Below are 13342 nucleotides of genomic sequence, written 5' to 3' on the forward strand. Positions count from 1 at the left end.
GGAAACAACTGAAGCTACAAAGTTCAATGTTCAATATTTAGGTATAAATGACCCTAGAAAGACCTTATGATTAGGTCATTCATATTGCATATTTTGTATGGGTTATTGTGCTTATTATAGGCTTTGCTTCAACTAGTTCTAGTCATTGTTCGACTAGTTCAAGTACTCGACCAGTCCAGGGTTTTTCTCGACTAGTCCAGAATTTTTCAATTTTTAGAATTTTCTGGTAGGGTCACCGCTCGAGCACCCTTCATGACCAAATATGGAATCGGCTCGACCAATCGGCAGGCTTGACTCGAACTCCAAAGAACATTTTTGGGCCCCACTCAACCAATCGAGTGCCACGCTCGACCGACGAGCGGGCCATTCAACCGATCGAGCGATCCACTTGACCATGAGGGTCAGTTTTATCCGATTGCGCTAAAAATTTGAAAATTTGGTTGCTCCCAAGACTAGTCAAGGCTGACCTTAGACCAGTCGAAGGAACTATTTTTCAGCCTATAAATAGAGGTCTTTTGTCATTCCAAATCATTCAGAAAAAGGTAAATCAAGCCTCCACTTTAAGAGAAAAGTCCCCGTCATTATCAAGCTATTGTCCGGTAATTTTAGATTCATTTATAGCTTATTTGATTATGCAATTGAAATTGCCGTAATGACCGCTTTAATCAAAGTGGGAATATGCCAAGATGTCCTAGAGGGGAGTGAATAGGACTTTTTAATATTTTATGATAATTTAAATCCTATCAACCCTATCTGAATAAATATGCAAGTATTAGGATTTCTTCAAAATAACTCTAATGGCATCCAAGCTAGTAGAAGATCCAATCACAAAACTATTCAAAAGATAAACAAGATGCACAACATAGTTAATGATGGATGTGATGCGTGTGAGGTGTGATTCTACTTAGTTCCGATAATCATGTGCACATGCAATATGAGAACAATCAGAGAAATCACATAAGTAGTAGAAGTAAATGACAATCTCAAACACAGTTATTTTTATAGTGGTTTGACTATGTGTCTATTCCACTTCCGTGACGCACTCAACCCTTGAGTGTACCAGATCTCTCTAACAAAGGTTTCAAATCAGTTCACCTCAAACCAAGTACAACCTACACTAGGCTTACTCTAATGTGTCTCCATGACACAAGTTTGTGCCCTACACAGGAGCAAGGGATCCACACAAAGAACCTAACTTTTAGGCCACAAAAGCCAAGGATCCACACAAGGAACCTAACGTTTATGCTCCCATGTGTAAGGGTCAACACACAACACCCATATTTTAGGCCACACAGGTCAAGGACTTACATAAGGACCTAATAGTTTATGCTCTCCACAGAGCAAGGGTCAACACACAACACCCCCATGTACACTCCTATCGGAGGCCTCATATGAGGACTTGAAAGGGGTGAGAAGCACATTTGACCCAATCCTACAACAAGAATGATCAAAAGGGTCTCTGGACTCTATGACTTACAGATAAGTAAATGAGCCCCATTTAGCACATTGATGAAGATCTATCTCCTCTAATGACGAAGAATCTTCATCTCCCTTGAACCGAACACAAATGATGCTCCAATGTAAGGCAACAGGTTGGGTCAAGGTTATATTAGAATCTTACTCTATTAAATGTTTTCCTATAATAGAAAGAGTGGTTCCAATCATCTATGCATTCAAGGTATCCTACCTAATGATTTTCCATTAAGATGGTAGTTGTAGGATCCTTGAATGTGGAAGTTCATTCGCCAATCCACTCTATTGAATATCAATGATGAGGGTGGGTTGGAGGATGAACTCCCATGGGAGAAAAAGGCATAGGGTATATGATCTGGATTTAAATACTCAAAAGCTCTATCTTCTTTCTCTACTAACAACTAAAGACAAGCTCTCATTAAATAGATAAAAGTTCCAATGGATATAAAACAATCATATTTTTGACAGAGTCCGATATCATCGAGCAGGTTCAATATCATCGACGTATACTTTCGATAGCATTGAATGGCCACTCGATGACATGAACTCAATCACAAACGCTTTTGAACATTTTTGCCAATTGGTCGAGGAAATCGAGCACTCATCGATGTCATCGGATTTTGAACTCCAATTTCATCAAAACAAGGTTCGATTCATTGACATTTGAAAATGTGAGAGCAGTTGTCTCTGAAAATTAATAGGTACTCGATGAATCGAATCATCCTCGATATCATTGGAATTTGAATATCGATGACGATGTCGATTCATCGATATTTTAAAGAAATTTTCCTATAAGCTAGCTGGACAATTTGTGTCTTATTTCGATGACATCAACCACATCTCGATATGATCGATATTTCAATATCGATTTTATCGCGTGATCCTCGATACTTGAAAGATTTTACCGAAAACTTGCTAGATAGTTTTGTGTCCCAACTAGATGACATCGCAGCCTTCGATAGCATCGAGATTTGAATTTTGAGGATATCGAGGCTCCCTCCGATATGTCAAAATCACATGGTTTGCCTTAACAAGATATTGACACATTAAACTAAATATCGATTTAATCAAGTAGTCTCGATGAACTCAAGATTCAAAATTCAATGATATCTCCTACCATCGATTCATTGATAATTCATTTAATTCTTTATAGTTGTTGGACATCCTTGGTCCTCAATTCAACATTATCGAGTGAGTTTCAAGGACATCAATAACGGGTTCGATTTCATCGAGCCACGTATCGATAAATCAACAAAGGCAAAAACTTAGAAATTTTCCCGATTTTGCAAAATAGTTTTCTCACCTTAAACGTAAGATGTTCTATCCATTTTTAAGGGTTTTATATACTTGGTGTTTTGGGACATGAGATGTGAGGCTAAGTTTATCTTTGTCAAGTTTGGGCTCACATCCTGTTGAGGCGGACGCTTAAACAATCTTCTTATGGGGCTCACTTGTCTTGCTGACTCAACACTCATACTAATTGATAAACCAGGGCACTTTCAATCTCCCCCTTTGTTAATTACGTGACAAAACACCTAAAGTCCTAGAACAGCATCTAGACCAACACCTTAAGTTGTGCGTACATGAACTTTACACAATCTCATCTACAAGTGAAGCGGTTCTACTGGGCTACATCAAGCAGAATCTTCAAATAAGTATATTTTTATTGCTTCTTGGTATGTGAGATAAGCCAGAAAATCTCTATTTTAGTTTGTGAGATGAGCCAGAAAATCTTTTGCGGTTTCGACTAAGATAGCCAGAAAATCTCGAGCGGGGTTTTTAATTGTGATATCTCATTGAAAATGCAATTGTAAAGGTTTTAAGGTGAACCTTGAAAACCTTCTTTCATAGTGAAAGCCAATATCAAGTGGGTTGTGATTATTGGGAGTGGAGTAGAAGTGGTTGTTTGAGAACAGTTGGTGTACACACCGAATCAATATAATTCTTGGAGTTTGGTGGATGATGATGTATGTGATGTATGTGTGATGAATGTTTGTATCTATCTCATGTATATGTGGTGAATGTTATAATAGCTAGATTTGTTTCTATTGCTTCTTGTTTTAGTTTGAGTTTTGATCCTTACCGAGTTCAAGACATCAGGTTTTCCTAGCATAAACTTTAGTTTTTGGTGTAAGGTTGTCCTTTAAACAACGTTTGTATCAACTTGTCAATACTATTGCAATTGAGACTGTTATTTGATTCAACTATCTTGCATTTATATTCCACAATTTATTTTTATTTGGCATAGTCCTATTCCCCCTCCCACCCCCTCTAGGACTAAGAGCTCGCCCTTTTCAAGTAGTATCAAAGCCAAGTAGCTCATTCTTTTGGATTTATTTCTTAAGCTAATCGATCTAGAGCTTTCGATGTCAAATTTTGATAGCCTTTCTATCACTAGGCCACCACCGTTTGATGGCTCCAATTATGCTTAGTGGAAAGCTAGAATGAGGATCTTTTTGAGATCTATTGATGAAAGCATGTGGCAAGCCACAATCACTAGATGGAATCCACCAATGTCCAAGTTCTAGGCGGTGATGGAACCAAGTCCCTTAAAGAAACACCGTTTTACATGTGGACTACTCTTCAAAAAAATGAGAGCAGTGCTAATGTTAAGGCTTTAAATGCAATCACCTGCGCTATCACTTGATGAATTCAAAAGAATCATTTCTTGTGATATAGCTAAACAAGCCTGGGACATTCTTGAAATGACACACGAGGATACATCTATTGTCAAAAAGTCTAAATTTCAGATCCTCACCACTAGGTTTGAGGAAATTCATATGGAAGAAAATGAGTCTTTCATGGACTTTTATACGAAACTAAATGACATATTCAACTCTATGTGGGGTCTTGGATATGGTATCCCAGAAAGCAAAGTCTATGCAAAAATACTACGATCACTTCCTGAGAGTTTTAATTCCAAGGTGACTGTCATTCAAGAACTTAGAGACACAGATCACATGAAAGTTGAGGAACTTGTTGGTTCACTTCAAACAAACGAGTTAAATTTCAAAACTCCAAAAGGTAAGTCTATAGCTTTTAAATCATTTAAATCTATTTCTCAAGATAGTAATGTTAATTCCGATTATGAAAACTCGGAGGATGATGTGGCTTTACTTGCAAAAAAGTTTTATAAGATTTTTAAAATTAAGAAAAGAGTTAATTTTTAAAAACACTCTGAGAAGAAAAAGGGTAAATCTAAATCATAGAAATCTCTAAAAGATAGCCAATGTTTCAACTCCATCCTAGTGGCTGTAGGTTGGCAAAACATTTTGAATTGGGGGTGGACCGGCATACCGCTCCATCGGGCAAGGGATGTTTGCTTGCATGAGCAACGTATCACTTAAAAACTTAACTCTCTCGATTAGCTTTAGAGAAGGTACTTTTCAAGTCGATTGATACTTAATTTCAGGTTTGCTAGATGTAAATGTGAACAATGAAGGTATTCCTATACCAACTTTAGCCGAACGGTTGAATGAATCGGAACGGCGTACGCTAACCCATAAATTATGTCGCATTGACTCTGAATGGAGTGCGGGAAATGTGCTTTAGGCCAATCAGATGTTGCCCAAATACAGGGTCCTACATCGCATCTTCATTGTGAATGTTTATCCCCGTTTTGGCAATAAAGCTGAATTGACTTCTTTCATGGTTCGCGTTCTTCATTCAGTTGTGTCAGGTATTCCCATCTATCTTCAATCCTTAATATGTTATATGATTATTCAATTCCGTCTTCATCTGGGCCATGGATATAATCCCTTCGCCTACTTAATGACCACTTTGGTGTTACATTGTAATGTGGTCATGCCACCTGGTGAGGCTCCTATTACAGTTTTTCCTTTTAATAATTCTAATATAAACAAGATGAACCTAAGGTTTAATCCTGCCAAAGAGATGAGGAAGCAGTGGAAGTTGAAGAAGAAGATGCTTTTCCTACCGACACCATGATGCACGATATATTTGATGAGCTTGAATCTGAAGATAATGAAGCTGATCTTGATTATTAGCCACCTTAGTATGATGAGCGCCTTCACGCTTTAGAGGAGAAGGTGGATGCATTGAAAATTTCTCAGGATAGTCTACATGAGAGTCACAAATCGTCTTTGAAATATATGCAAAAGTACTTTCATCGCATTACCAGAGGACTCCATCAGATTGATCCAACTATTCCACCTCCTCCTTCATCTAGATCAGATTAGTTTTCTTATCTTGTTATTTGAACATGTATAACATTACCTTTAACTTTCATTTTTTTACTAGTTGTATGACTTGATGATGTTGACACTCTGCTTGATTATGCTTTTAACTTTAACTTTAAATATTTTTCTACTATTCTCTGCTGGTATCATAATCACAACTATGTTTGTTCTCTATTTTATATCTTCCTTTGTCATGTTGTGACAAAAAGGGGGAGAGTTTTGTAGTTTTGTGGTTATGTTCATGAGTTTCATTGTATGGTGTAGAGTGTGCATTTTTGTTTGGAAATATGTATTGTTAATACAGGTACTCTACAAGTCACCAAGCTCAACTTGAGGGGGAGTAGATTGAGGGGGGATTTTTTTTTTTTGAGAGAGTGTTATGTTATGAAGTGGAGTTGTGAAGTTTGTGAACTTGTGCATTGTGTATAGGTTGATCTTTCAAGTTGGTTTTGTCACAAATTTGACAAAGGGGGAGATTATAAGTGCTATGTTATATATCTAGCACCCTGTGTTGTCAAATTTCATTGAGACAAGCCACTTTAAGATGTGACTTGTTCATATGATGGAAAGTTCACCTTCAAGTGAAGAATGATGAAAAGTTCACCTTCAAGAGAAGATGTGTTAAACTCAAGTCATGAAGATTGTTCTACTTCAAGTGCCACATCAACTTCAAGTGCTACTACAACTTTAAGTCAAAGTGCATGTTCAAGATCAAGTTCAAGACCAAGAGAAGAGCTACTTCAAGTTTATGTGCTAGTTCAAGTCAAGTGCACTACATGGTCATGATCAAGTTGAAGCTTCAAGTGTACATGTAACACCCCACGTCTTTAATACACGGGTGTTACTATTAAAACTCGTTAAGCCTGATTATCAAATTTAAACCAAAACTAAGACAAGGGTAGACCTACGTATCAAAACTACCCATCAATGCCTAAGACATGACACCAGAGTCTCCTAGGAAGGCCAGGACTCTCTTTGGACCGTTAATACTCAAACTCAAAAATCTGGCCCTTAGATTTGCTGGAAAGTCCTAAATGATACTCAAATCACAGCTTAGGGACCACCCAAGCGTGGGATCGTCCTGATTAACGGTCAGATGCCCCAGACAGAACTCCTTAAGGGAGTGATCGACATAGATCTTTAAATCTCACCATAGAGGGACCCATGCTGAAGTGAGTGTGCACCACATTTAGTGCATGTGTCGCGCACCGAATCGCTCGAGCAGTCAAAGGAAGGCTAACCCGATAAGTTTAAGAAAAAGTAGAAAATCCTTCCACCGCTCTCGTCTAAACGAACGGACAACCGTCTGGACTGCGTGGTGGCCCACCTTAGGCTCCATCAGAAGGATCAGAGCCGTCCATCTTAACTCGGAAGAAGATCCAGCCAGACCCATGTCATCCAAGGAGTCCCATGCATATGTGCATGTGTACATGCAGTAGAAGGCCTCAGATGGACAATTGTATTCTTTAAAAGTAGAGCAGTTGTGGAGTCCTCCATGTTAGCAATTCGTGTCTATAGTCCTCTCTCTCAATCCCGGCAGTTCATGGGGGTAGAAATCCAAGCCCTCCGTCCATTACCAGAAACGAACAGGCAACAGTCTGTGAGAATAGCAGCATAGGAGACATTTCTCCTTTGGGAAACTCCAATTGGCTTGATCCAAGCCTTCTGCCAGGCTATGTGGAGCAATCTCCACCGTTCCCTTTAGGGCAACAATAGCTAGCAAGCCGGGAACATTTCTTCTCGTGAGAAAATCACATGAGGTGGAAAAACTCATGCGGGGTGGTGAAACTCCAATTAAAGACCCAAAAAGTGGGCCTCGCAGTGATCGGCGGCCCCATTTGATCCATTCAAATGGACCAAATCGCATAAATACACCATAAACAACAATCCACCATTGACGGTTGCACCATCTTCTCCGTCCAGTCCGATAACCCACCATCAAGTAATGGGCCCCACTAGAGCTAAAAACCTGCTTTTCCTGTGGGCCATAACAGCAGGAACCCATCCTCGGTGTTGGATGGATTCCATGCATGTGAAAAACTAAGAAGCATGAGTGCATTCGGCCACCAAATCCCGGCCGCCAAAGGATCCGTTCACACGTGTCCCAGCTCTATAAGAACAGACATTTTGTGTCGAGATTCTCACCGAGAAGCTCGCAAGGAGAGAGAAAGAGAGAGAGTGTGTGTGTGTGTGTGAGAGAGGTCAGGTGTGGGGTGGAAACCTGTTACCTCACTACACTGAGTCGAGCCGTTCGAGTCAGATCGAATCAGGTCAATGCAGCCTGTAAACACCATCCAGATAGTAAGGGGGAGAGAAAATTAGGGAAGCATACAAAGAGAGTGGGAGGAAAGAGAAAGGATAGTGGAGGAGTGCAGTCGCCGTGTCTTGCATACCAATCCGATACCCAGGCCAGGAGATGTAAGCCCGCGTTCAGTTCGAGAAAACACCACACGTTTGCAATCCTAAGAGAATCTCTACATCATGTCCCATCAATCAATCAATCAATCACCTCATATCAAGTACAAGAGCAACCCCAAAGTCAACTTTCTCCCTATCTCTCTCTTACACACCCATACATGTCAAGTACAACTATCACCTTACATCCATCACTCACCCATCATCTCTCTTACAACCATCACTTCTCTTTCTCTCTCTCTCTTTCTCTTCACATTTTCCACGCAACCAAGGAGATAAAAAAGGTGCACGTCCAAACTATTCCAAGAGAGAAAAAGTGAGTTGTGTGTGCCCCACTTCCCATCCCAAGATCCATCATCCTACCCCTTCATTTCTCATCACCTTCTATCAAAGTGAGATAAAAGGAGATCGGCGTTCCATCAGACCAAAAAGATCAAATGGTGGGTGCTTTATAGGCCTAGATTTAATGCTTTGATGATGGGCCAAGTGAGGCCTACCGATTGATGGTATGGATCTCACTTTGGACCCTAGGTGTGGCCGATGGCCCACCTTGATTCTCATGATCATTCCATGATGGGGCCATTCTCCATGGACCCCATCATGATGTTTATTTTCCTTGCTTGAATAGGGTCATCTAGACCTTGCATTTCGGTGGAGAAAGGATCTCCACCGTTGATTTCGATCGGTGGGCCCACATGTAATGGGACTTACTTGATGTATTTTGTGATGTATGGAAGGGAGGGCCCATAGTGCCGGGGTCCCTCCATCACTCAATCTTACTCTCTTTCTCTCTCTCTCTTTTTCTTTTTGTGTGATGATGTAGTTGTGTGGCCTACCTGGATGGACCCCACCTTGATGTATGTCTTATCCGCAGCATCCAACCTTTTGGTGCCCCACCTAGGCAGTACGCCTGTAGGTGGGGCCCACCTTAGATATGTGTTATATGTAAACCGTCCAGTGTCCAGGGATGCTAGCCATGGCTTCACAGTGAAGTGTGCATTGACCGTGTGGTGTGCTGACCAGCTAACCAAACAAAAAAAAATATCAGTATGATTTTTTAAAAAAACTTGGGTGGACCACTCATGTAAGCCCCACCTTGATGTATGGAATTAATCCACACCGTCCATCCCATTCCCCAGCTCATTTTAGGCGTTAAGCTGAAATATGAGGCCAATCCGATTTTCTAGCGGGCCATAGCATAAAAAATAGTGTTTTATCGTTAAAATTCATTAAGGGCCACTTTAAATTTTCTACACGCCAAAACATATCGTATATTGGGCTCGTTTGGTCTATCTCAAGCCATAAAATCCAATGGGTGGAGTGGATTCACCGATGCAGACCCCACCTATGAAAATCCATAAAAATACTATTTTTCAAAAAAAAATAACATAACAAGCAGCATAGGCTGCCGTGTCAGAGGCGCAGGCGCGCCCGTCACATTCAGGGGCGCAGCTTCGGTATCTCCCTATGGGCCCCACCGTGATGTATGTGCCTTACATTTATGCCGCCCATCTGTTTTGACAGCTCATTTTAGGGCATTATTCAAACAACGTACCAGATATAAATCTCAGGTGAATCACACCAAAGGAAACAACGGTGACTGAACATTAAAAACTTTTTGTGGCCAGAAAAGTTTTGGATCAAGCTGATAGTTGTGTAGTCCCTTCATCCAAGTTGTTTTGAACTTATGAACAGGTTGGATGGCAAATAAACATTTTGGTAGCCCTCAGGAGGGAACAAGTGCAGTTGAGTGAGGATGCCACTTATGTACTGCGACCGACGCGTATTCTCGACAGAAAGGAGCAGGTGTTGCGTAGCAAGGTTATCCCTCTTGTGAAGGTGCTATGGACGCATCATAGTGTGGAAGAGGCTACTTGGGAATCAGAAGGTCAGGAAAAGCTACCCTCAGATCCTTGAAGATTATGAGAAGGTATGAATTTCGAGGATGAAATTTTCTTTAAGGGGGGTAGATTGTAATGACCCTAGAAATTTTATAGGCTTCCGCGGTCTTCCCGGTCGAATTCCGGCAACCTTCGACCCTTAACCGGTATTTGCGCGCGACCTGGATTCTCGTGCCGACAACCCGAGTCGATTCAACTCAGGACTTATACCTTAGCGACCGCATCGTCGCCGCGGTTCCGATGCCGCGACTCGCGCGCTGATGCGATGCTCTGGTCAGGAGTTGTGGGCCAGCGTTCGGTGCGAGGAAACGCCGCGCGTGCGAATCCCGAGAGAATCTCTACGAGGTGTCACATCAATCAATCAATCCCATCAATCCCATCATGTCAAGTACACATCAACTTTCACCCTTTCCCAAGCAACCCCCAAAGTCAAAAAGCTCTTACACAACCCATGCTTTTCTTACACCTTTAGCCAAAAAAGTCCAAAAGTTCTTACACACCCATCCCTCTCTCTCCCATCCATCACTCCATCACCCATCACTCCCTCTCTCTCTCTCCCTTACAAGTCTCTCTCTCATTTCATACTTTTTCAAGCAACAAAAAAAATCCATACGTATGAGACCCTCTCCCATTTCTCCCAAGCTACATGTGTGGCCCACCTTTCCATCCTTAGATCTCTCATCTCAACCATCCATTTTTCATCTTCCTCCATTAAAGAGGAGCACAAGGAGCTAAGGAAGCCAAGGGAGCAAGAAGATCAAGTGGTGGGTGTTTTTATAGGGTAGATTTTGATGTTTTTAAGTTGGGCCAAGTGAGGCCAACCGATCAATGGTTTGGATCTCACTTTGGACCTTAAGATGTGGCCGATGGCCCACTTGGATCATCATGATCATTCCATGATGGGGCCATTCTCCATGGACCCCATCATGATGTTTATTTCCTTGTATGCTTAAGGTCATCTAGACCATTTATTTTAGTGGAGAAAGGATCTCCACCGTTGGATTTCAATTCCATGGACCCCACATGTAATGGGATCCACTTGATGTATGATTTAGTGCAAGGGAGGGCCCATAGTGCCGGGGTCCCTGCATCACGCGGGCCTCACTCTCTATCTCTCTCCTTTTTATATTTTATTTATTTTTATTTTTTTTGGGTGATGATAATGAGATTGTATGGCCCACTTGAATGGACCCCGCCATGAGGTAGGCATTTTATCCAAACCATTTGCAGTGGGGCCCACTTTATATATGTAGTACCCTGCCATCCATCACTTGGTGGCCCACCTAAGCAGGGCCCATCTCCAAGGAATATGGAACGTCCAGCGTCCCTGGACGTTGCTGGAAAGAAAACACAAATATCAACTTTTCCAAAGTTTTGGGGTGGTCCACTTATGTAGGCCCCACCTTGATGTATGTATTAAATCCATGCCGTCCATTCCTTTTTCAAGACTATTTTAGGCGTTGAGCCGTAAGATGGAACCAATCAGACTTTCAGGCGGGCCATAACATGGCAAACAGTGCGCTTGCCATCGAAACATCCCCTATTGCTTCTAGACGTCGAAATATGCCCAATATTGGGCTTGTTTTGCTTGTCTGGAAGCATGGAGGGCCATTGGACGGAGTGGATTATCGGACGTGGGCCCCACCTGTGAAAAACCTCAAGAAAGCAATTTTTTTAAAAAATATAAGACACACAGCATGCCGCCGTCGTGTCGGCAAGGCGCCGCGCCGGTCCGGCGGACGGGTCAATCTGACCACCCACGGCCAGCCGTGGCCCCACCTTGATGTTTATATACCATCTAAGTCGTTCATAGGGTGGGCCACCCCCCTGACATGGGCTCCCCCCAAAATCACCTTAATCTAAGACTCAGTGGCCCACACCGTAGAAACATTGGAATGAGCCCTACCTTTGAAACCCTTTGGGTTCTAGAAGTTTTGGATCAGGGTGAGATTTGTTTTCACCCTTCAACTGGGCCCATGTGACCTTATCAGCGGGTTGGATGGCATCTAAACATTATGGTGGGCCCCACATGGAGCCCACAGTGATATAAGTGTTTTATCTCCACCGTCCGCCTGGACGGTGGAGCCCACTGTGATGGGTGTGGGTGCGTGCGTGCTGGGTGCGTGCGTGCTGCGTGCGTGCGTGTGTATATATATATATATGTATATTTATATGTATATAAAATATTATATATTATATTATATGCACTTCATATATATTATATATATATTATATTTAATATAATGATGGAGGGAGGCCCATCTCAATTATTTTTGGCCCGTGATTGAGGCCCACTTTGATTACATGTAAGGCTCATGGGTCGAGACCCATTTGATAAATATAAGGCCCATGTGAGTAGGCCCATTTGATACATGTATGGGGCCCAATTGGCGAGGCCCATTTGATACATACAAGGCCCATGTGAGCAGGCCCATTTGATGCACTCTAAGGCCCACGGGTTATAGCCCATTGTAATGAACATAAGGCCCATTGATGCGGCCCATTGATGTGGCCCACTTAATGAATATAAGGCCCATGAGATACGGCCCATTTGATGTATTGAAGGCCCAATGAGATATACCTAAGGTTCATTGCAATGTGCAGTCCCAACATGATTCATGTAATGATATTTATGACAGTCATGCCTTGGGAGCAATGGTGGTTTGACGTCCACATTGCAAGTATAGTGTGGTTAAATGTCCGCATTATGACTTTCCCTAGGGCCCATTGTTAGGCTCGTACACCTGATATATAGGCCGTCTAGGCCCATCCTTGTTATGATTATCATCCATCCCATATAACATATTTAATTCCATGATTCATAATCATATGCATCATACGTATGCTTGATATGAGAAATGCCTGATCATAGCATATGCCTTCGGGCAGATGGTTTAGGGGCTCCCGTACAAGGGGTGTTACCCCACATGAGCGCATGATATGTGCAGGATTACCGCATGACTGGATAGTGTGATTCATGCATTTCACATTGTGTGACATGGTTATTGTACGCCCTAGCGACATTAGGGCCATGGCAGACACAGGCATATCGTAGTTGGCAGGATTGGATACCGAAAATCTTGTTCTACATGGAGTGTTATAGATATCCCTGGGTGAAAGTCCCTAAACCCTTATGGTACCAAGAGGTTGCTCCAACGTCTAGACCGAGTGGGTACATGAGCGCTGAGTGCCTATTACCAGACGGTGACGCTTTCCACTGTGTCGTGGTCAGTTGGAAGGGGGTGCGGCCTTACCCGCCCTAGAGTAGGGGGTAAAGCTAGGCTGAGTCTGACCAGCTCAAGGAATGGGTCCGCTATTGACGAGCCGAGCCCGATATTGGCAGGCGGATAGTGA

Source organism: Magnolia sinica, chromosome 2, assembly GCF_029962835.1.
Source record: "Magnolia sinica isolate HGM2019 chromosome 2, MsV1, whole genome shotgun sequence".
NCBI lineage: Eukaryota > Viridiplantae > Streptophyta > Magnoliopsida > Magnoliales > Magnoliaceae > Magnolia > Magnolia sinica.